Source organism: Octodon degus, unplaced genomic scaffold (genome assembly GCF_000260255.1).
Source record: "Octodon degus isolate 3935 unplaced genomic scaffold, OctDeg1.0 scaffold00212, whole genome shotgun sequence".
Taxonomy (NCBI): Eukaryota; Metazoa; Chordata; class Mammalia; order Rodentia; family Octodontidae; genus Octodon; species Octodon degus.
Window position 1 is genome coordinate 2,689,683 of NW_004524788.1, and position 25,740 is coordinate 2,715,422.

At 39.9% G+C, this 25,740-nt stretch overlaps 1 protein-coding gene across 2 annotated transcripts in view; it reads right to left on the bottom strand.

The window, feature by feature from the left end:
• The window catches only part of Crebrf (CREB3 regulatory factor), a 70,951-nt gene extending 52,594 nt beyond the window's left edge, over positions 1-18,357 (bottom strand). Inside the window, exon 1 of one of the 2 annotated variants that reach the window (XM_004644837.2) lies at positions 18,237-18,356. The gene's annotated coding sequence lies outside the window, so the exon portion shown is untranslated. Of the gene's footprint in view, positions 1-18,236 lie in introns of both variants that reach the window. The other variant, XM_023705041.1, reaches the window with a different exon arrangement.
• Positions 18,358-25,740: the final 7,383 nt, after the last annotated feature.

A 25,740-nucleotide genomic window follows, 5' to 3' on the forward strand; every position in this document is an offset into this window, starting at 1 on the left:
TATATATTCTCGCACTCACAACATATTAACACTGCATTCATAAATTTTCAGCATCTCCCAAATAACTCTTGGATAACTGCCAAAACAGTTAAGCTACAAACAAAACTATCTTATAAATGAAGTATTCTATAAATGAACATTAATGGCAGACCAATCTTACCATTTTTCCAAATCCTTGAGTTACAATCCCACATCGCTCTACTATAAGGATCTCCAACAGTGAGACTTTCACGTCTTTACTCATTTTTTTTTTTACTTTCTTTGAGGGTCTTTTGTTTTTTGTTGCTTTTAAGACAGGGTCTCCAAAAAACTCCACCAAGAAGCTACTAGAATTGATACACAATTCAGTAGCATAGCAGGATACAAAGTCAATACCCAAAAGTCAATAGCATTCCTCTACACAGATAACAAACATACTGAGAGGGAAATTAGAGAATCAATACCTTTTACAATAGCACCGTGGAAAATGAAATATCTTGGAATTCATCTAACTAAAGAAGTCAAACATCTTATCACAGAAAATTATAGTACTCTTAAAAAAGAGATCAGAGCATTTCAGAAAATGGAAAGATATTTCCTGCTCCTGGATAGGAAGAACCAATATTGTGAAGATGGCCATACTCCCAAAATTTTTCTACAGACTTAATGCAATCCCTATCAAACTATCAGACCTAGAAAAATCGTTCCTCAAATTTATCTGGAATCAGAAAAGACCTAGAATAGCAAAGGCAATCCTGGCCAACAAAGACAAGGCAGGAGGCATTACAATTCCTGACTTGAAATTATACTACAAAGCTACTGTGATAAAATCAACATGGTATTGGCAACAAAATAGACCTGAGGATCAATGTAATAGTTTAGAAGATGCAGAGGCCTCTACGAACACACTAAGCCACCTGATCTTTGACAAAGGGGCCAAACATGCTTGCTGGAACAAAGATAGCCTCTTTAACAAATGGTGCTGGAAAAATTGGGCTCTCTACATGCCAAAAACTAAAACTTGACCCAGCTCTATCACCATGCATTAAGTTAAAGTCAAAACGGATTAAAGATCTAAACATTAAAACAGAAACAATCTCCTGGAAGAAAGAGTAGGAAAAACTCTTGAAGACATAGGGGTAGGCAAAGAGTCCATGAACAAAAATCAAATTGCACAGGTAATACTTGAAAGAATTAACAACTGGGACCTGCTTTTATTGAGAAGTTTTTGCATGTCAAAAGAAATTACCAATAAGGTGAAAAGACAACCCACAAATTTTGAAAAAATCTTAACTAATAAGCACTCAGACAAAGGTTTGCTCTCTAGAATTTATAAAGAACTAAAAAAAAAAAAAAAACCATATTAGGGACCCTAAATTTTAAGGCCCAATCCAGAAATGGGCATCCAAAATGAATACACACTTCTCAGAGGACGAGATTAAAAAAGTGAACGAATATATGAAAAAATGCTCCACATCACTAGCCATCCATGAAATGCAAATTAAAACAACACTGAGATACCATCTTACCCCAGAAAGAATGGCTATCATAAAGAAATCAACCAACAACAAATGTTGGAGAGGCTGTGGGGGAAAGGGTGCCCTTCTCCACTGCTGTTGGGAATGTAGAATGGTGCAACCATTATGGAAATCAGTGTGGAGACTCCTTAAAAAACTAGGACTGGAAATCCCTTTCAAGCCAGCTATTGCCGTACTACGAATTTTCCCAGAGGAACTGAAAATGTGATGTCATAGTGATATATGTGTACCTATGTTTATAGCAGCACAATTTGTGATAGCCAAATCTGGGAAACAACCAAGATGCCCGTCACATGAGGAATGGTTGAAAAAGATGTGGTATTTTTATACAATGGAGTATTAGTCAGCTATAATGAATGATAAACTTGAAGCATTTATATTTAAGTGGATGCCACTTAAAGATATACTCATAAGTGAAATAAATCAGACCCACATGTATCAATGTCATATAGTCTCCCTAGTTTAAGAACTCAAAAGAAGAAATACAAATAGAAAGATACAATACAACTAAAAGGAAAGCAAGAATTTGAGGATTGGACAACGAGAAGAGGGCAAAGAGAAAAGCTGGGAAACGTGACAGGCAAAGCCATACATTCATATGCACAAGATGGGTAAGGCAATGATCCTGAGAAACATCAGCAGGTTTTTGAAACTAGCAGTTAATTGGTAGAATTCTCACCGTGACTAACTATACATGCTGATACCTGTGAACCAAGCAACTGCACTGATGATAGCAATGTGTAATAGGTTCACGCTTGGAATGCCTGTCATACTGGTCTTCTAAATATGTACTTCTTGTCAGACATACCAATTATTACCGTAGTGTCTCTCAAGTAAATGTTTTTAAATGGGTAATAAATGAAAAAAGAAGAGAAAAAAAATGTCACAGGACTGTCCTGCTACAATGCTGTACATGCTTAGATTTCTTTTTTTTTTTTTGTAAGCAATTTTTTTTTTTTTTTTTTTTTTTTTTATTTTTCAACAAATAATACACTGCATATATTCTTCTTAGTGGTTAATTGCTGTACAAGATGCGGACTTGTGATCCTATTTACAAACACCATTAGAACAAATCATTCTATTCATTAACAGAATGTAACTATATATCTATCCCAACCACTTTGAATACACAGATACAAAATGGACATTCATCGGTATACCCCATTTTTTCTAAGTTCCGTTATTGAATATTATAGGTGTGTAAACTCAGCAAAATATTCTAAAAGAGTCCAGTAGCCCATAATAGCATTGGGTCTTCTGTTTAACTGGCAATGTCAGAAATTATTGACCTGAGTCCCCCACAGCTCAACTTAACAGCATGGCTTTCTTATAATTTCGTCTTCATACTTTTCTGCTGGATGGTTAAGACCAAGGTAAAGCAGGACCTATGCAACAAGAGTTGTAGCTTTTTGGTCTGAGAAGGTCAGTGAAATGCCCTCAGGATTTGTCCTGAGATCCTGTACCTCAGATTGTAGAACCTTTATCAGTGCAGCCATGTGGATGAGTCATGGCCATTGCTTGGCCAATGTGCTCTCTGTGAAAGCCTGAGAGAGTATCTTCTCCCCATGTGACTCTCCTTAGGCCCACTCTATGTCATCGATCACTTTCCTCTTTGGCCCCATAATCTTCTTGATCAGAAAATTTGGGACACTACTGAGGTACATGACGTTACAGTACAAGTTCTCATATGTCCTGAGTCTTAATTGACCTTAGAAAGCTAGGGCCAAAATGTTGGCTTTCCTTGTAGCCCTCCTTTTTCTCTAATTTTGGTCTGCAAACTTAGGTTGTTAACCATCCAGAAGAAAAGCTTATTGTTATTATCAAACGATTTGGGCTATCAATCTTAACCTCACTATCTCACTGCATTTCAAACATCTTAGGCATAATAAGGAACAGGTATTTTTCATCAAGTATTGATATGTTGAACTTTAAGTCCCTACAGAATATGATAAATAAACATTTAAAAATTAGATATTTTAAAAAATAGGATAAAGAATTCTATGCTTCTCATGTTTGCACATAAGTCCAAAAATCTCACCATACACAACATGCTCAGATTTCTAAATCTCTGTGTAAAAATATGTAATTGTTTATTCATATTCTTTAAATATTTTTCACTTTTTAAATTTTTATCTCCATATTTTGTAGGGACTTAAAGTTTAACATATTAATACTTTATGAAAAATACCTGTTCCATGTTATGCCTAGTATGTTTGATATTCAGACAGACAGTGAAGTTAAACCCAACTGCATATGTAGTAGGGTAATAATAAGCTTCTCTTCTGGAGGGCTAACAACCTAAGTTTGCAGACCAAAAATTAGAGAAATAGAAGGGCTGCAAGGACAGCCAATATTTTGATCCTAGCCTTTCAAGGTCAGTGAAGACTCAGGACATAGGAGAAACTATACTGTAACAATATGTAATTCAGTTTTATCCCAAATTTTCTGATCAAGGAGATTATGGGGGCCACAGAGCAACGTGATTGATGATGTAGAGTGTGCCTAAGGAGAGTCACATGGAGAGAAAACATTCTCTCAAGCTTTCACAGAGAGCAAATTGGTCAAGCAATGGCCATGACTCATCCACATAGCTGACTCTGACAAAGGATTTGCAAACTGCAGCACAGGGTTACAGAATAAATCCTGAGAGGACTTGACTGACCTTATGAGATACAAAACTTACATACATTTCTTGTTATATAGGTCTTGCTTTATCTTAGTCTTAACCATCTAGCAGGAAAGTATAAAAATGAGGTATAAAAAGTAAAGCCATATTAATATGCTGAGCTGTGAAAGGTTCAAGTCAACAATTTCTGCGGCTAACCTACTACTTTTGTGGACTGCTGGATTGTGTTGCATTGTTTTGCCGAATTCACACACCTATAATATTTAGATGCCAATGGAATACCCATCTCTGACAGGACTAAACAAAAAAAGGGGATACAAAGGAAGGACCATTCTATATCTGTATATGCAGAATAGTTAGGACAGATACACACCTACTTTCGCTTAAATCAGTAAGAAAGATTTGTACTAATAGTGCTTGGAGAGGATATCCTGTCTGTCCCTCATACTATGAATAACCATTAAGAAGATAATAATGTACAATGTATTGATTATTGAAAATGTCCTATTAATCAGTTTTGAAACGGTCTCATTGCTATTACTCATTTAAAAAAAAAAAAAGAAAAGGACAGGGTCTTACTACAAAGTTCAAACTGGCCTTAAACTTGCAGTGTTCCTCCTGCCTCAACTTCTTGAGTGGTAGGTTACAGGTATGGGCCACCATCCATGTCACATTTTTCCTTTATGTCCTCTCTAGCTCCTCACATCTACTATCAGATTGGAAAATTTTGAGACTGATCATCTTACCTCTTTTTCAGGGGTTTGGGGTGGTTACTGGGAATCAAACTCAGGACTCTGCACTTGCCAGTCAAGCACTGTGCCACTCAGCTATATCCCTTGCCCTGTCATATCTTGTGTTTCACTACAATGCTAAATAAAAGCAGTGCCTTTCCTAAAACATGTACCAGACAAGCTGGCAACAATAACCCTCTAACTCTGCAGGTTTTTCTGGATAAGGAGTCACATATGATATTCTTCAGATACAATGTAAACATTACAAAACAGTCAGTCATTCAACATGTATTATTGAGCATGTTCTATGTGCTCCAACTTGTCTCAAAGTAGCTTGTTAATTTGAATCTCGAACTTCGGTGGTATCATAAGGCAAATATCTTAAAAACTAAACTCCCAAATATTTTTAATTCCCAGAAAGAGTTGTTTCAATTCCAGTAGATTTTTAAAGACCTGTAATTCTTGTCTAGGGAGGGAAGTGTATAGAAATGAGTAGGATTAAACATTATTTAAACCAACTGAATCTACACATTTAACTACCACGTTCTTCCTTCCCAAACAACCCAGTTCTCTCATACACACCCTAGTAGGTCCCCCCATCCCCTTTTGAGACAGGATCTTACAATATAATTTAGGCTGGGCTTGAACTCATGGTAATCCTCCTGCCTCAGCCTGAATGTTGGGATTACAGCCATACCCGTCACCATGTCAGCAGATATCATACTTTTAATTTTAAAAAAACTATTCAAGGGCTGGGGAGATAGCTCAATAGAATTAGTGCTTGCTTGGCAAGCACAAGGTCCTGAGTTCAATTGCTGGTATGGCAAAAAAAAAAAAAAAAAAATCAGGATGATAAAGATTTGAGTTTTAAAAAGCAAACTAAGTTGTTCCGCAGAAATCTACAAAATGTAGAAAGAGAATAGTGTAATTAAAGCCAGCAGCATGAAAACAGGTAGATTCCAAGAATGTACTTGACTGTGGAGCAAAACAACCATTATAGGATAGAACACAGAAGGTGCTCCTGCTCTTAGGGATTTGGGCCTTTCTTCAAGATGTGTTTATTGCTGGGTGTATTGGCACATGCCTGTAATTCTAGCACTGGGGAGGGTGAAGCAGCAGGACCCCTACAAGTTCGGGACCAGTTTGGGCTACAAAGTGAGTTTAAGGCCAGCCTGAGCATCACAGTGAGACACTCTCAAAAAAACAAACAAGCAAAAAATAAAAACAGACAATAAATAGTGGCTATTTTTATTTTCAGATTCCCTCGCTAGTATGAAATGAAGTTCCTGGGATGCTGCTATGTAGAAAAGACACCTAAACTCAACTCAGAATATAAATGTCTACACCTCTTATTTAATTATCTCAAAAAACAGCTTCTTGGAATTAGTGTGAAAAAAGATATTCAGGCAATCTGTAATTTAACACACCTGTCCTCAGCTTTATGAGGGTGACTGTAAATTATGATGGTTTAATCAGCAAAATAATCTTTGAATTCACAAAGTAATTTATAAGCCTGTTAACTAGTAATCTTCAGACACAATAAAGAATTTTCAGGTAAAGCATGAAAGGAGTGTCCATTTGAGTGATTTATTGCTCTAAACATTCAATTACATATCACATTTTCTATAGTTACTCATACTGGCTTCCTTATAAATTCTGAGCAATTTGAGGGAAAGATTTATATAAAATCTATGTATGTGTCCATAATACTTTATAAAGTTTCAAATAAACAGATACAGAATTTGATTCATGCGATAACTTAGCTCAAAAGGGTTCACAATAAACCGAACGGGAATCAGACTATTCCAACTGAGAAAATACACACTACATATGGTAAAATCATCAGCCACCAGAGAAGTACAAAGAGTAATCAGGACTTGGTTCTACTCTTGAATTCTTAAATCCCTCCCAATCAGAGGAAAGAATAAAAATTTATAGTAACTCTGGTTTTGAACAAGTCTGAGCACTGGTCCCGCTCCGGGGTTGTGTTGAGACTGCCACTGAGACTGGGTTCGGTGGCGCGCATCTGTAATCACAGCATTTGGGAGGCTGAAAACAGGAGAATCACTATAAGTCTGATCTACATAGTGAGACACTGTAGACCCTGTAAAACCCTGTACTAAACATTAAAAAAAAAGGGGGGGGGGCCGGGGAGATGGCCCAGTAGAATAAGCGTTTTCCTGGCAAGCGCAAGGGCCTGAGTTCAATCCCTGGTTCCACAAAAAAAAAAAAAAAAAAAAAAAAACAAGTCTGGCAAACAACAAGTTGTTACGCTAAACTATAAAACAAAAGTGACAGGTACCTAGGGCCTGGGAGATAGTTTAGTAGAATAAGCGCTTGCCTGGGAAGCCAAGGTCCTGAGTTCAACCCTAGTACCGCAAAAAAAAAAAAAGAAAGAAACAGGTACCTTAACAGATGTACTCTACTAGAAATATGTATATTTAAAAACAAAAGACAAGGCAGGTGTGGTAATGCAAGCCTGTAATACCAGCACTCAAGAGGCTGAGATAGGAGGATTGCCAGGAGTTTGAGGCCAGCTTGGGCTACACAGCAAGACTTTGTCTCAAAACACACACACACCCTCAACACCACCACCACCAAGAACAACCCGAAGACAAAGTTAACTTAAGATTTAAAGCAGACAGGTCTCAAAACAAATTAAAGCCAGAAATCAACACCCACTGTCTGGTTCTGTACAGTTTCCACAACAGGGCTTTTGAAACTTTGAATTTTAACATAATTTATTATAGCTAAATCTTAGAAACAGTCTATATGACCATCAACAGATGAGAATTATGGTATTTATACATGATGGAATACTACTCTGCCATAAAGGATAAACTTGAGGCATTTGTAGAGAAAGCTTAATCAGGATGTTAAGTGAAATAAATCAGACACACAAATCTAAATATTGCATGGGAACTGGAAGTAGTAATGTGAGTCTATAATCTCAGCACTGGGGAAACTGAGGCAGGAGGATTACTATAGGCTTGAGGCCAGTTTCAGCTATATACTGAGTTTAAGGCCAGCCTGAACTACATAGCAAGACTGGCACTTCCACTGTCAAAAAAACAACAAAAAAATTCACATGCTTTCTACTGTGAGAAACCCAACAGACAAATAAATTACCAAATAAAAGATAACAGGAGTAGGGAAGTCTTTTTCAAATGGGGGAGGGGAACAAGAAATGGAAGGAGAAAGTTCAAAAGGGAGGGAAAGGGTCAAAAAGAGAACCAAACAATGCAAATATAGTTTTTCCAAATGAGAAGAGGTACAAGAATTGGAGAAAAGACTGGGCATGGTGACTTTTCACCTATAATCCCAGCACTTGGGAGGCTGAAAACAGGAGGATCACTACCAGTCTGATCTGTGTAGTGAGACCCTATAGATTTTGTACTACATACACAAAGAAATAAAATAAAACATGGAATTTATTTATTTTGTATTTTAGGGAAGGGTCTACAGGGTGTTCAGGGTCTCAGTACTAGATTGGCCTCATAGTGATCCAACTGTTTACAGCCTCCCAAGAGCTGGGATCACAGATGCCCACCACCACACCCAGTCTCAACTGCCATCTCAGGGAACCCCAGGGGCGGGGCCAGTACACAGGCCTGGGGAACCCTGGCCTCTGCACCTGCTTGCAGGCACTTTCATCTGCTGAGCTATTTGGCCAGCCCAAGTTTGATTATTTAAAGTAGAAATTGGCACCCTTTAAAAAAAAGAATTGGAGGAAACAGGGAGGAAAGGGAGGTGAAGAGGACAAAAAATAATTAAAATATGTATATATGTAAAAACTCCTTTGTAATACATGTAATCATTATAAACTGAAGACACGCGCTAATAACATTTTTTTTTTAGGACCAGGGAGATAGTTCAGTAGAATAAGTGCCTGCCTGGCAAGCACAGGGTCCCGAGTTCAATCCCTGGTACTGCAAAAAAAAAAAAAAAAAGATTTTTTATTTTTGTAGGAAAATTTTAACATAGAAATTTCACATAAAATTTTTCATATAAAATATCCCTCTCTGCTGGGAGGGGTCAGAACTGACAACACTGAGAACATATTCCTGGTACACTAAAATAATCACTAGAACTAACATGGGAATTTTCTCCTTTAAATTGCTCCATGTTCTCTACCTTATTCCAATCTCCACTCAGTCCCATTTTACAGGTACAGAGTCTAAGCTGAGATGCTCAGAACCACAGAGCTAGTGGCCTGTTTGTGCAGGTAGCTACTCTGGGACTTTCACTTTCAACAGCTCTTCAATTTGACCCTCAAATAAAAGTTTGTTAATGTCAGAAAAGGTATTTTAGAAGACAAGTCCATGAATATTTATAACAGTATTATTCATAATACTCTAACATCAAGAATCAACTCATGTATCAACTGGTAAACAATAAAACTGTACCAAATCCATACAAAAATAAAGACTCAAAGAGTACATTAAGCAATAAGAGTATCTCAAAAACATTATGTTAAATAAAAGAAGTCAAACCAAAAAGACAACACATGCTGTACTACATTTACTGCAAATGAAATTCCACAGACAAAAGCAGAAGGGTGGGGTTGGGCTACTGACTGCAAGAGGGGCACCACGAAACTTTCTGGACTGACACAATGTCCCAAATATGACTAAAGGAGTAGTGAGATGAAAACATATATTCACCATGTGTTTGTAAAAATTCAAAACTGGATGAACTTTCTTTTATTCCTTTATCTGTACTGCTGGGAATGAAATGAATTTTCATGTTATATAAATTAGACCTCAAAAAAGCTGATTTTTAAGAAGTGTTTGGAGTGCAGCATGGTGGTACACACTTGTATTCCCAGCACTCAGGCTGGGGCTGGAGATAGGTGAGAGTTCAAGGTCAGCCTGGGTACTTGCAGATCCATGTTTATAGCAGTACAGTTTCTAATAATTAAATCTTGGGAAAAAACCAAATGCCAATGAATGGACAAAGATGATCTGTTTTTTAAATACAACAGAGGACCTGAGTTTAACCCCTGGTTCCACAAAAATAAATAAATAAATAAATAATAAATAAATAAATAAATACAACAGAGGGCTGGGGAGGGCTCAGTAGAATAAGTGCTTGTGTGGCAAACACAGGATCCTGAATTCAATTCCTGGTACTAAATAAATAAATAAAACAGAGTATTACTCTGCCATAAAGATAAGCTTGAGATATTTTTATGTAAATCGATGTAACTTGAGACCACACTTTTAAGTGAAATAAGCCAGACACACATTTTTAAATAATCCATTGTTTCCCTGGTATGAGAAATCAAAAGTGTAGATAAGTTCCAAATGTGTGAAAGACACTGGGAATGGGAAGAAAATGTTCAAATGAAAAGGGGAACAGGGAAGGAGGAAGAGGAAAGGAAGGAAGAGACAATGAAAAAATAACAGAAGAAAAAATGGAGACAAAGCTTTTGTGAATAAAGAGGGAAAGAGACTGAAGGGGGAGGAGAATGGAAAAAAGTAATATATATTAAGTACAGGTACAATTCTCTATGATGAATGTGATTGTTATGTGTATCCAAAATGTATCAATAAAATAAACTAAATTAAAACTCTAGGGCCGGGGAGATGGCTCAGTGGTCTAAAGCACCTACTTAGAACAAGTTAAGCCAAGCAAAGCACAGGGACCGCAGTTTGATCCCCCAGCACCACATGCCAGCCAGCCCTGCCCCCTGGTGGGCTGAGCTGGCCACACACACTAAAATTAAAAAAAAATAAAAATAAAAAAAAAAAACTCTACAAGGTCATGTCATTTTATACAACTTAAGTACAATGGTAAAAGCCTTGCTATTTTAAGAAATTCACAATGAATCTTTTGGACAAAAATACAACCTTTCTCTAATTTTTCTCTATAACTATACATCAAGGACCTTTTCTAAGTGCTACTTTTGTTAATATCTTAGATTTCTCAATGACTGGCAACCTTTGAATGGAGAAGACAGCAATTTCCTCAAGAATGGGATACAGCAGCTAAAGAGATAACTTTAAATTCATCTAATAAAACACTCGATCTAAAAAATAATGGTAGTGTGCCAATAATCTGAGTACTCTGGAAGGCTGAGTCAGAAGGATCACAAGTTCGATTCTAGCCTGGGCACCTTAGTAAGACCCTGTCTCAAAATAAAAAACAGCAGGGATACATCACAGTGCAAAAGCCTTCGGTTCAATCCTCACTACTGATGGGGAAAAAAGTAAGTGTAAAAGAATCTGAAGAACACTGGGAAACAAATTAGCCAGCTCATAAGGCTTTCATGGGAAACTGTCAGTCAGTAATACCCAAAAATACACAAGTGAAAAGTAGTTTAATTTTGAAACAAGTGAATGATAAAGTGATTAAAATTGCTTAGAACTAGAAGGGGGATCAAACAGTTCACAAAGCTATACAGGGAGGAGAGTTTCAATATAGATATTGGAACAAAGGCCATAAAACTGATGAAAAGTATGCATATTTTGGGCCCGCCAAATAGCTCTGGATTAAAGCACCTAAAAGGAGGCCCAAGAGCCAGGGTTCAATCCCCAGGCCTGCCATGCCCAACCCAGCCCTGGCCCTGGGGTGAGAAGACGACTGAGACTGTGTGTGGTGGCACACACCTATAGTCCCAGCACTAAGGAGGCTGTAAACAGAAGAATCACTACGAGTCCAATCTAGTAGTCAGATCCTGAACACCCTGTAGACCCTTCCCTAAAAAAAAGTAAAGAAAGAAAAAGTAAAGTATGCATATCTTATCTGACACTGGAACAAAATGGTATTGTATCCACAAAGTGTCAAGGCCGTTCTCTACATCAAACTTTCAAAGTATAGCCAGAGCCTCAGAAGCAAAATCAAGTATAAAACTGATTTTGTTGAAACAGGGTCTTGCTATGTAGCCCAGACTAGCCTCCAATTTATGGATATCTTCCTGCCTCGGTCTCCTGAGTGCTAGGATTACAAGGATGGATACACTATACCTAGCTATGCAGAAATGATTTTACAGTGTTCCTCCAAAAGAGAACTCTGCTATACAGGTGAAAAATTAGGACAACCCATTTGGGACCTTTGTCTCTCAGGACCTTTTCATATTCCTCATTCTATTTCCATTCCCCATTCATTTTCATGGTAAGTTTTCCTACTCTTTTGTATTTTTTTAGGACTGGGAATCGAACTCATAACCTTGTACTTGCCCGCAGTCACTGCGGCGCTGAGCTATACCCCCAACACTTAGATTTTTCTACTCTTTTTTTTTTTCTGGCTGGCTAAGAATGCCTTTAGGGCATGTTTGGCTGGCTGGAGTTGTGGAGATCGAACCACAGCAACCTGAGGCTGACTGCTTTGTTAAAGCAGCCACTTAACCAACTAAGCTAAGGGGCAGGCCCTGATTTTTCCACTCTTAACAGAAAAAAAAAAAAAAAAAAAATCATCTCAAATCTACAAAAAGTAAGTAGTTTTGTTCATATGTGTCAAACACCCAAAGCCAGGTATGTTAATGACAAACCCAATAAACAAAACACAATCAACCTTTTTTTTTTTTTTGTATTTGAGAGGTGTGCACATCAAAGCTTAACTAATGAAATTTATCTGAAAACAAATTAACAGAAAAACTAAAGGTTATTTTTTTAAACAATGTAAAATTGCTTTCTTAATTTCTTGGAAGGCTCAAACTTAAAATGAAGGCTTTTGGATTGTACAATAGTGATCACTTAAGAAAAATCCAACATCTCAATAGTAGACTTTATTATCTTACAGATGCACGTTCCATATATTTAAAAGCTCAAGAACACTGGACTGCAGTGTGCATACAGAAATTTAGAAGGCCAATTCCGACCAAAGAACTCATAGTTTAATCAGAAGACACTGTGCTCACAGACAAGTGCTAATAAAAATAAACTGAGAATTCAACAATGCCAAGAAAGAACTAGAATCCAGATTTCAGCGTCCACTCCAATGCAGGTGTGGTGATGCATGCCTATAATCCCAGCACTCTGGAAGATGAGGCAGAAAGATCACAAATTCAAGTCCAGCCTAGGTAACTTGCAATTCAGCAAAACTGTCTTAAAGTTAAAAAATAAAAATGTCTAGGGATATAGCTCATTGGAAAAACCCTAGGTTCAATTCTTAGTATTGCCAAAAAAGGAAAAGAAGAGGTTCCATTGAACATACTCAAGATACATGAGCTTAAGAACACAGTAACTAAAAATTTTCCAATATCCCTCTGTGAGATGGAAATAATGATTAATTCCTACCATTATAAATCAATAAAATGAGATTACCTACTGACTGTCTAGCCAGAGAGTAAGTACGCTAGGTAGAACCTTTTCAGTTCAGACCAATAATAGCTGGGCGTAATGGTGCACATCTGTAATGAAAGAGGATTGCCTCGAGTTTGAGGTCAGCCTGGGCTTGATACAGTAAGTCTGAAGCCATCCTGAACTCAAAGTGAGGCTTTTAAAAACAAACAAAAAACCCCCAATATATTATACTGAAACTTTTATTTTCATAAAGTCCAGTTTGAGTAAATAAAAATAAAGAAATACTACATAAAAACAAACCAAAAGCTATCAATGAAAAAAGTAAGATTATGGCATCTTTGCTTCCTTGGATACTTAACATCATTTGACATTTTGCAAAGAAAAGGAAATGCAACCTGTATCTTTTTGAGTCTTTCAAAAAACATCTGCCCTAATGTTTGGATAATTCTACAAACATGTCAAGTAATGACACAATCAATGTGGTTTCAATGCCATTTATATCTAAATGTGAGAACTATAGGTGTTGCCTGTTCACTGAGAACAGCCTTTCTTGAAATAGTGATAAAGTTTTGTTAGAAATGACATGCTAGCTAGGCATGGTGGTACCTACCTGTAGTCCCAGCACTCAGAAGGCTGAGGTAGGGAGTTTGCTGGAAGCTAAAGCATAGGCTATACTGTGATTCCAAAGCCAACCTGAACTATCTACAGAACTACATAGTGAGACCCTGTCTCAAAAAGAACAGAACTGAACTGAACTATAGGACAAAGAAATCTTTAAACCTCAACAGGACCATGCCCTGAATATAAAGGTTCTTAGGAACCATGTCTGAAGTTAACTCTTTAAAATCAAAATGCAGGGCCGCCCAGATAGTTCAGCGGATTAAAGTGCTAGGGTTCGATCCCCAGCATGCTGTGCTAGCCCCACCCCCGGGGTGCCCTGAAACAGAACTAAGACTGGGTGTAATGGGGTATGCCTGTAATCCCAGTGCTTGGGAAGCTGAACACAGGAGGATTACAACAAGTCTGATCTACCCAGTGAGACCCTGTAGACCCTTAATAAATACATTAAAAAAAAAATGTGAGTGAGCCAACAGGGGTTGACCAACGATGACTGCTGGCTGAACAGAGGCACAGCTTATTCAGGTAAGTAAGTTTTTATTGTAATACATATCCTGAACATATTTCTATGTTTTTTCAAGACAAGGTCTTACTATGAAACCTAGGCTGGCCCCCAACATGCAGTGATACAACTCAGCCTCCTGGGTGCTGCGACTATAGAAGTGCTGCTACTACACCCGGCTGTTTAGCTTAGCTGTCCTAACCATTATCATGCTATAAACCGCAGAGCTGAGTAGCGGTGACAGACGATATGGTCCACAGAACCTAAGTATTTACTATGTGATTCTTTACAGAAAAAGAGTTTGTCAACCTGTTTTAAAATAATCAGAACTAATGATCTGACAAACATATGACTAGTCTATAAATTTATATATTCTGGAATGAGCTACTGAATAAAGTCAAATAGTCAATGAATTCTTTCCCAAAACATTCAACTACAAACTAAATGAAAACAATTCTTTGGCTGATTCATCTCAAAATCATACAACTGACAATCCCAACTGAAACTTAAACCTTTTCTTATTCTTTGTTTTAGAGACAGGGTCTTACTTGTAGCTCAGGCTGGCCTCAACTCACAGAAATCCTCCCGCCTTAATCTCACAAGTGCTGGGATTACAAGTATGCAGCACCATGCCTGGCTAAAAATTAAACCTTAAATGCAAACAGTGAAGGGCCAGGGTTGTGGCTCAGTGGTAGAGCTTTGGCCTCACATACACAAAGTACTGGGTTCGATCTCCAGTGCCACATGAACAAGACACAGCAGGACATGCTTGTAATTGTACCTATTCAGGGGGCTGAGGCAGGAAGATTGCAAATTTGAGGGCAGCCTGAGCAACATGAGAGACTGTCTCAAAATTTTAAGAAGGGCTGCAGGTATAGCACAGTGCTAGAGCACTTGCCCAATTATGCACCTACCATTTGCCTAGCATGTGGGTTTAATCCCCAGCACTATAAAAACAAAACAACAGAACTACACACAGAACAAAGGTAAATTTCTTTTAAGCTTTAAAAACTGTGCTAAAATAATAGAATATACAAACTCCTTGTATCTCCATTGTCACTTATAATTAACCACCACCAAAATCCATACTAGTTATTCCTTTACTCCTTGCACTGGCAACCTAGAATACTGACATGTCCAACCAAATAAACTACTTGGGCCACTGACTTTATAAAAGTTTTCACTTGTTGGAACAGATGAGATGGAAGTAGAGTATCCAAAATCTGTTCTGGATGTATCTGGCTTCTTCTCTACTCAAATGTCCAAAATCTCTGAATCAGGCATCATTGGACATGCCTGTATTTCCAGTGCAGGAGGATTGCTTGAGCCCAGGAGTCCAACACCAGTCAGTCTGGGCAAAACAGAGAAACCCTGTCTAAATAAATCTCAAAGCTGCTGTACCAGCCATACAGAAGAACTACAACTGATACTGTTACATATACTATTAGGACAACAGTGCACAACGCTAACTGACTATTGACTAATATAACTAACAACTGCCTTGACAAGTATTCTAGGTATCAACAATAGTTTTTGTTTCATTTTAATTTTAGCTACACTCTTTTATAACTGCTTAAGACAATGTAAAGTGATGGGGTTTAGAAAACAATACAATATTGATAGTGAAATACAAGCAAGTATTTCTATTTACTATCAAAAAATATACTGACAGAGCCGGCGAGATAGCTTAGTGGACTAAGCGCCTGCCTAGGCAAGCACAGGGACAGGGGTTCAATACCCCACATCACAAGCCATGCCAGCTACCAAGAAGCTACTTCTTTTGGGTGTAGTAGCGCACACACGTAATCCCAGAGTTGGGGAGGCTGAAAACAGGAGGATCACTAGGAGTCTGAGCTGTGTAGTGAGACCATACCAAATACACACACACATAAAATTTAAACTAAAAAAAAATCTGTCAAATAATCCAGAGTAATCTGGAGCTATATTTTTACATATATCATTCTTAAAAGAACTGTCGAGTCAATTATACAACACTAATACCAATAAAACCCGGTAACTTATTTACCCATTATTATTTTTCTCCAGTTGACAAAGGAGATACTATGAATTCTTAAGTCCTGAATAGGACTTTCATGGTACATTGAAGTGTTCCTACTTCTTCTGAGTGCTTGCTCAAGATGCATCAATAGCTTGGTACCTCTGACAATACCACTGTAGCTACAGGTTGTAAGCTGATGCTAAAGTTGACTTAAATTAATAATTTAACAAGGCCAATATGATGAAAATAATCATGACACAAATATGTGATTTTCTAATTGTGTACTCATCATTTTCCTCTTTGGCATATTTCAACTATGTTAGATTTACGAAAACAAAAAATACACTTAGAAATACTAGCAACTGACACCCAGTTTACCACAGACTGCAAGATTTACAAAGAAATCTTAATTTTTCTTTTAAAAACAAATCAAGCTAGATCTTGATCCTCTTTCTCACCTGGTAGAAATTTGCAAGAAAATGTCCTAAAGAACCTTCCAGCATAAATAATTTTTTCAAGCAGCAGTTTTTCACATGAAGTTGATTCTTATGAGCTAACAATAAACGTGAACAAGATAGGTAAATTACTAAGACTAGGACAAGCATGGGGCTAGGTCTTTAGAAGGCATCTGGATGAAAAAAATGGAAACCCAGCCCAGCCCTCAACTTTCTCGGCTTTTCTTCTCCTCGTTTAGCAGAACACTGTCTGCACAAAGGCCTGGTACAGAAACTCAGACCACAATTATCCAAGTACCTCCTTTAAAGCAGTCTTAAGCCCTCTCAGAAAACAGCCAAATGGTTTGCTTTCTCAGGTTAAAAGAGAGACTACTGGTTTCAGCCGAATGGTTTGCTTTTTCAGGTTAAAAGAGAGACTACTGGTTTTGGCAGCCGGGTCCGTCAGGAAGCCTAGGGCCAAGCAAGAGGGAGAATCCAAAGACTGAGCTCCATCTAGTCCCAGGAACCACCCCCAGGGGGAAGCTTGACTGCCCTCAGTACTTCCCTGCCTCCTCTGCTCGTGGGAAGAGAGCGGTAGGTTGGGGTCAGGCTCCCCTGAGCTACTCTTCCTGTTCCGAACGGACTCGCCTTCCGACAACCGAAACGCCCCCAGCCCGGCTCACTCGCCCTTTACCCCGTCTCCCCCCGTCTCAGGGACCCACCACCAGTGGTCCCCTCCCATTTAACATGGCCGCCCCACCTGGCCCACCCACGGCACAGCCTAATTAGGAGGCGATTCGTGGCACCGCCTTCCTTGCACCCATTGGTGTGGCAGCCCCACTCTGCCTTCCCGATTGGACACCACAGCCTGCCAGTCAATCCCGAGAGACCCGCCTCCGAGCTGCTTCAAGCTGCTTTGAGAAGACATATAAACAAATCCCGAGAGGGAGGCCCCTCTCGCGGGGTCGCCTCTAGGGCGGGGACGGAAGGGGGAAAAGGCTATCTCAGAGACTCTCTTGCCCCGGCTCCCTTTAGCCCTAGCTCGCGCTTCGTCTCCAGCCAAGCCAGCCCAGACCTCCAAAGACCGGCCCTTCCTCACACGCCCCCCTCTCTCCTCCCCCGCCAGCCTCGACTCCCCTCCCTCCCCGGCCCCTCCCACCCGCTCCCTTCTCTGACAGGCCGGTTGCCGGCAACAGCGGCCCGGAGCTCCAGAGCAGCGAAGAAAGGCCCGGAGCCCTGGCAGAGCGAACGCCGGGCAATGCCCATGCCCGGCCTCGCCTGTTGCCTTCCCGCGGGTCTTTTCCGCCGCCGCCCCGCGCTTTTATGTAACCGTCCCGGGCCGGGAGTGGGGGAGGGGAGTGTTGTCTCCGGGAACAGCCGGCGACGGCCCGCGCCCCGCGCGCCCTTACCCTCAGTCCCAGTGCCGGCCCCCGCCCCGCGCCGGCCCAGCCCAGAGCCTAGGCACTGCTGCCTCCTAGCGCATCGGCCCCCCTCTGCCCGCCGCTGGGCTGGTCCCCTAGTTCAAACCGTTATGAGTCCCGGGCTGTGTGTAGCAGCGCTTACCTGTAGGTTTGGGGGCGGCTTAGGGGCTGGGTTCTGTTCCGTTGTAGGGGCCGCGGCCCCTCTCCATGCTGCCTCGGGTTTGTTTTGTTTATGTCCTTCCTGACGGGTTCCCGGAAATCGCGTGACTCTCCCCCCTCACGTGGGCCCCGGCAAGGAGGAGGGAGGCGGGGGCCCGGCGGCCTGTAGCCAATCGAGAGGCGTTCTGCAGAGCAGCCAATCAGAGGCTTAGCCTGGAAGGCACCCCTGTCACATGACACCTGAAGGGCGGGTTGCTGGGGAAAACCAGGAAGAGAGGGCGGGTTTGGCGCTATGGCGTGGGCGAGGGCTGTTCCTTGATACTAAGGCTTACACTCTTATAGAGGACGTTTCTTTGCCAGAGCTTCTCTATCCAGCGTTTAATCTAACCTCAGAACCATGCAGCAAGGCCTAGAATGAAGTGACCTTATGTTCATTTACAGTTTTAAGTTCACTGAAACTTGAAGGAGCGAAGGGAATAGTAGGGGACTGTATCGATATTACGTTATGAATAGCCTTCTCATTCACTGAGACAGACCTAGCCTTCAGTTCATTTGTTCACTGATTCAACTAGAGGTTAGTGAACATATACGGTATCTTCAAACATAAGGATCAGACTGGGTGAGCCTCACAGAAGATTCATACCACAACTGTACAAATAGTAGAGGCACTGAGACAAGGCTTCCTACCATATGACTTTGTGGCTTTCGTGTGCTTCCTAATTCTTTTGAAGACACCAGTGGCTCTTTATAGAACGTGTATTTTATAGTAGTATTCATCATCTCAACTAGTTCTCCCTACAAACCCGTAATACCAACAGTGATTTTTCAGATGGAAAAGTAAAGATCAACTGGATTATTTGCCCAAGGTCTGACAGCTGATAAATGACCTAACTAGGACTGGAACTTGGGTCTGTTGTGCTTCTAGAATGCTCTTCATACTACAGTTCACAGAAGGCACAAGGAAAGGAAGATTAAGGAATACCAGCTTGCTGCTCTTTACTCTGCCCTTCCCCAACCCCTTGCTTTGTGGTACAGGAGACTGAACTCCACTGAGCTACTCTGCCAGCACCTTTTATCTTTTTTATTTGGAGACAGGGTTTTGCTAAGTTGCTCTGTTGCCCAGACTGGGCTCAAACTTGCCATCCTCTTGCCTCCGCCTGCAAAGCAGCTAAGATTAGGCCAGCTACTGGTGTGTGCCACTGTGCCAGCTCTAAGAAAACAGCTCCCCTTTGCACTCATCATGAGTAGTAGTTTAATGTAAAACTCATGAACTTTGGAATCAAAGACTACCAGTTCCTGGGGAATATATAGCTCAGTGGTAGAGCCTAATATGCTAGGAGTAAAAAGAATTCTGTATCCTGTACCTGTAGTCCCAGCTACTTTGGAGGACAACAGAATACTTTAAGCATACAAGCTTGAGCCCAGCCTGGATAACACAGTGAGACCCTCTCTCAAAAAAAAAAAAAAAACCTAGCACTTAGCATAGTTTCTGACATATAGTTCAAATACAATGAACTTCTGCATTATTAGAGTGCTTGAAGGACGTCATTTGGAAGATCTGTAGATTAAAAGGACAACTGTAGACTTTAGCAGTTTAACAGCCATTAAAGTAAGACGTACGTGCACAAAAATTAGGTATATATAAATAACTAAAAGTAAAAATCTCTCCCTAGTATTCTGCACAATGCCTAGTACACAGTAGGGCCCCAATACCTAGTAAAGCAATGAGTATTCACTGCATAGGAAATGACAAGATTATATTATCTTTATTAAATCTTAACACATACCAATTTCCCACTTTTCACATTAACTGGAGTTTAAAATTGAAACCCAAGGATGGGTATGGTGGTGTACATCTATAATCCCAGCACTCCAGATGCTGAGATAGGAGGATCAAATTCAAGGTGAGCCTGGGCTACACAGAGTGAGTTCAAAACTAGCCTGAACTGTATATAGCCAGACTGTCTTTCCCACTTCCCCCTTGAAGTCCAAATAGAAAAACTAGCTTGGAAAATTTTAGCCAAATTCCCTGTATTGATTCACATATTAAATCTCCATCACCATCTTTTTGCATAATCCTCTGTTTGGAAAAGCTCCAGCAAATGGTTAGCCCTTCCATTGCTACACTGCCCTCTGGACATAGGCATTTTCATCTCCTTTATCTGGTAACAGTTCCTTGGGGCTAGGGAGCAAACATCATTCACAGCACTTACTGGTGAATTACATGGGACTCCTGCCTTTGCACTTTGTTTTCTTGGGAAAGGACAGTTTTGGTAATGGACACCTTTCCATCAAGGTTTGTTAATGACTGTCTTGCCCTAAAGTGAATGAAATCACTGGCTTCTAATTGGTTTGTCTCTGGATTTTATCCGGCCAGATTTTTGCCACAGTCAAAGTTAGCAGGAAATTGGGACTCTGGAACAGCATTGGCTTGAGGTTCAGGAAGCCTGTGTTCCAGCCACAAAGTTGTAACCAACTGGCATCACAACTTCCATGGCCTTTAACTTTTTCCTGTAACTTGCATATGGGGTATCTTGAATCAGGAAAAAATGTTTTACATAAATATGAAACAAAAGGAAAACAAAACAACACATTTCATTTAGTTTTGTTTTTTGATCTTTCTTTTTTCATGTATTTTGTACAGGGTCTCACTGAGCAGCTCAGACTTGTAGTTATCCTCCTGTTTTTAGCCTCCCCAGTGCTGGGATTACAGGCATGCACCATCATGCACTACTTGTTCCACAAAGTTCTTAAAAATAAATTCTTTTTGATGAGGTAACAACACATACTGTACAAAATTCAAAAGATTCAGACAAGTTTTTAGTGACTAGGTTTCCCTTTTAACCATGTTTCCTCAGCACTCATTTCCCCTTCTCAGAGGCAACCAGTTACCGATGCTCTGTGATTTTTTTTTCCCCCCTAAGAATCAAACTCAAGACCTTGGCTTGTCAGGCAGGTGCACATCTCTGGTCCTACTCTGTGAATCTGTGCAGAGATATTTTCTGGAAGTACTAACATGTCATCCAACTTAAGCTCTGATGTGCAGAATGCCAAGGCAGGAGAATCTTATAAACCCAGGGCTTCAAGTCCAGACTGAGTAACACAGCAAGATCTCTTCTCAAAAATAAAATAAAATAAACTTTGATGTGTCTGGAATACTGTTAATGAGGATAAGATATTAATATAAGCTCTGACGCTAACTAAGAAATCCAGACCTCTCTGGTTTCTGGATTCTTCACTATAAGGACTCTGGACCAAAAGCTGGATGTTCTTTACAAACATGCAATAATTAAAAATAGTTGCTAGGTATGTAAAGTGGTCCTGGAGACTTCAAAGAATCAGGGTATACCCATTAAGAGGAACGGAAAAATTAAATGGCACAAAAAATTAACATCTTCCAAGTGTAGTGACACATGCCTGTAATCACAATACTTGGGAAGTTGAAGTAAGAGGATCATGAGATCAAGGTCAACCTCAGTTATAAAGAGAAAGGCCAGCCTGAGCTACTGAGCAAGACCTTGTCTAAAAAGAAAAAAAAAAAAATCGTAAATCTTTTTAAAATGGCTGTCATAGGTCCTGTAAGCTAATATTTGCACTGTGTATAAGTCTTCCTTAGAATGGATTGGGCCATGCCTGCTGGTTATGCACATCTTTTTAGTGTCATCTTTTTGAATCTAAATGTTTTCTTTCCAGATCCCTCTGGGCCTATGTGGTATGTGCAGAATTCACAGCTTCAAGAAGTGAGATTAATTAACTCAAAACTGGAATGTCTCCAGGAAAAGCTGTGTCTCTGACACTAAATAATGACTTTCTTCCTGAGAAGACACAAGTATTACTGAGGGTGACTCTAAATGTGATACATGTTAGTTGTTGGCAACTGGCACCTATCCCTCATTCATCTTGCCTAAAAATATTATTTGGGACAAGAAGGAAAAAATCACTTCTTCCCACTGCTTGATCTTTCAATAGGACTATGATAGCTTTACTATGTGATAGCTCTGATTCTGGGTGAATTCTCAGTTTCTTACTCCTCTCAGAAGGCACCAGGTTCTATTATTCCCAAATACTCTTCCCTAGCCTACTACTTACTTGTCCTCATTCCTCAACCCTCCCCACTCCCCAGCACCAGGCCTGCCATAGGATAGGTGCAGGTTGTGACTTGAATGAACAATTAAGATCCAAATCCTATCCATCCTTGACATATTAAGATTCCTGCTCTTTGTTGATCCCTGCTCTGTGTTGGGCATGATGGGGCACACCTGGAAGCCTAGCACTCAGGAGGCTGTGGCAGGAGGAATGGGAGTTCAAGGCCAGCCTGTGCTACATAATGAGTTCGAGATCAATCAGCTACAAAGAAGACCATGTCTCAAAAAACAAATAAAAATAACCCCCTCCTCTTTTATTATCATATCTATTTGTCTTCATTTGTTTTCCTCTACTATCCATCTGAGCACTTAATGTACATAGTGCTTTATATTATTTGTTATGCATGTGTGTGTTTTTTCAATAAAATCAAGTGGGCATAAACACTAACATATCCTTGAGTTAGACAATGCAAAGCATTTCATTAGACCATATATTCCAACCTCCTTTAGTGACAACTAGAGAAGGAAAAGGATAGAAATAAAGAAGCAGACATTTTTAGAATGCCTAATATGTACACTGAGGACATAGTGGTTGCCCTGAAGGAACTCAGAACCTAGTGAAGGAAATGGATCTGGAAAGCCCACCACCCCACAGGAGAATTCTTAAGAATGTAACCAGAGCATAGTTGTTAGAACAGGACACATGTACTTTAGTGCTTTCATGTTACCTTCCATGAGTAACTTACTAAGCTGTCTGGTCCTTTACTTCTGTTTTAACTCGCCTTGCAGGTTCATTTTGAGAATTTAATGAAGGCTTGGCTCATAAAAGGTACACCTCCTCCACCTTCCAGGAGAAATGTGACTTGAAGCTTCTTAGAAGGGAAAGCAGCATGACAAAGAGGTGGTAGGCAGCCCAGTTCCCTGTCATTTTTCTGCACAGCATTCCTGTCAAAATTGTTTTGTCTCTTTCACTGCCTGAATCTTGTAGGATAACAAGTTGTCCTGATGGTTTGGGTTTTTTTGGTTTGGTTTGTGGGGTGGGGGAAGGTCAGTGCTGAGCTAAACATACAATGTTGGTATCAGCAGCTATAACTGATAGCAAACAAGGAAGCCAGGGATGGAGAACAATTTAGCAATTGTTGTACCAGAGACTCCCAAAGGACAGGTACAATAAGACATTCTGTTAGTGAAGCCAGAAGTAGGACGATAAAAACAGAAAGTGGAAGGACAGAGTGATAAGAAGCAGGAACCAAGTCCTGTAACCATGATAACAGTTGTTGAACTACAAACAGAGGAGGCCCAGAGGCATGCTCCAAAGGACTACATCTGTGTGACATAGTGAAGCTGGATTCCCAAAGGCAGAAAGTAAACAGTGAAGAGAAGTTATTAAAGCAAAGAAGTAATAAAAAGTTCAGAGAATTTGTGGTAGTAGGGGATCCTAGGTAGGTAATTGTTTTAGCCTGCAAATTCAGAAAGTCATAACTTTCCCTTATGATACAGTGTAACTCAGGAAAGCCTATGCTCAGGAATTTTGGGGACTGTTTTAGTTTTAATCTTATTTTTATAATGCTAGGGCTCTGAGATGAGTCAAAAAAAAAAACAAAAAGGGTACAGTATTTCACAACAGTGCAACTATGGAAAATGGACTGACAGGCTTGAATACTAACTGTAGATTCTGCCCTACATCAGAAAAGGCAGGGCCAGGAGGGTCAAAACCCCCTTCTCATTACCTAACCTCCTGAGGGCATCTATCTGACTCACAGGCGAGAATAACTCTGGGGCCAATGGTCGGAGAGGGATCCCTTTACTTACAACAAAAACCAAAGGATTCTAGATGGAGAAGTCTGCGTGATCTGGCTCCACAGACCTGAGTGGCTTCTTGTACACTTACCTAGTAACCTTTCCATTTATGGCACAAAAACAACCACCTTTGAGAAAACTTGGAATTGAAGTAGAGATTAGAACAAAGTAGGGACCGGTTTTCCCCTCTTTCTAACAGAAAATAATAACCACCATCTGCTCCTGTAAAGGACATGGAAGAAGGTAGTACCCAGTAAGTGGTCTCCTCTTTTCTCTCTGGGCAGAGAATAAAGGAGCTGGTATCATTAAGCAGCAATACACAGTAATACTCTCTGTCCCATCTAATAATTAACATTAAAGCACAAGACAACACATGCAGTGGGCCTGACAGGTGATACATACTATGTTAAGATTAGCTACATTTTTTGAATAGCTATTACAATATTTTAATATTAATTGTTTTGTCACTGTGTAGTTCAGGATGGACTTGAACTTGCTATGTATACCAGGCTGGCCTCAAATTCAAAGCATTACTCCTGCTTCGACCTCCTGAGTGCTGGGATCACATGCATGTGCCACCACACCTGGCTCAAGCTATTATTATTATTAACAGTGATTCTGAACTTTCCTGGGGGTCTAAAAAATACCTTAGCCTTGCTCCCCAGAAAAGTAAAGTATACATGCACCACACTCTAGGTTTTCAGAGGGTTACAGATATTTTTGCATTCCAATTAGGAACAAGTGAAGTCAGAAAAGACTCCAATATGCAAGACCAGCTGCATAATTTGCCAAGCCAAATGCAAAATGAAAATGCAGGGACCCTTGTTCAAAAATTAAGAGGAACTGGGGGAATGCAATTCAGCGGTAAGGCAGATGCTTAGCATGCACAAAGCCTCGGGTTCAATCCTGAGCACAGAATTTTTTTTTTTTTTTTTTTTTTTTTTTGAGGAACCGGGGATTGAACTCAAGCCCTTGAGCTTGCCAGGGAAGTGTTTATTCCACTGAGCCATCTCCCCAGGCAGAAAAAATTTTAAAGACAAAAATTATTAAAAGTTTCAACACAAAGAAAGCTAAACATCAAACTGATCCTCGAATTTAAAGCCATACAGTTTTGTCCTTGCTTTAAATAAGCTCAAAACCCAGATACTAGAATTTACTAAATTTGAAATCTGACTTTTTCCAAGCCATCTGACAACTGCACAATGTTGCAGGTACCTGAACAAACCAGCGATCCTTTTTTTTTTTTTTTGGCGGAACCAGGGATTGAATTCAGGCCCTTGTGCTTGCCAGGCCAGCACTTATTCTACTGAGCTATCTCCCCGGCCCCAAAATTAGGCCAACAATAATGATGGAGATAAGCAAAAATGGCCATGAGAACCCAGAAGGGCTACAATTTTTCCAGAGCCTGACCCTGGGACTCCAATGCTCAGTGGAGAGAGATGGGGAGGTGTTCCAGACAGAGGAGGAGAGAAAAAAATGGACTTTCTCAGGGTCCTGAATACACTATGGAAAACTTGAAAGTTCCACTCTGCTCCCACCTTTCAGAAATATCAACAGAAAAAAAAAAAAAAAAGAAAGAAAAAAGAAAAAAAGAAATGCCAA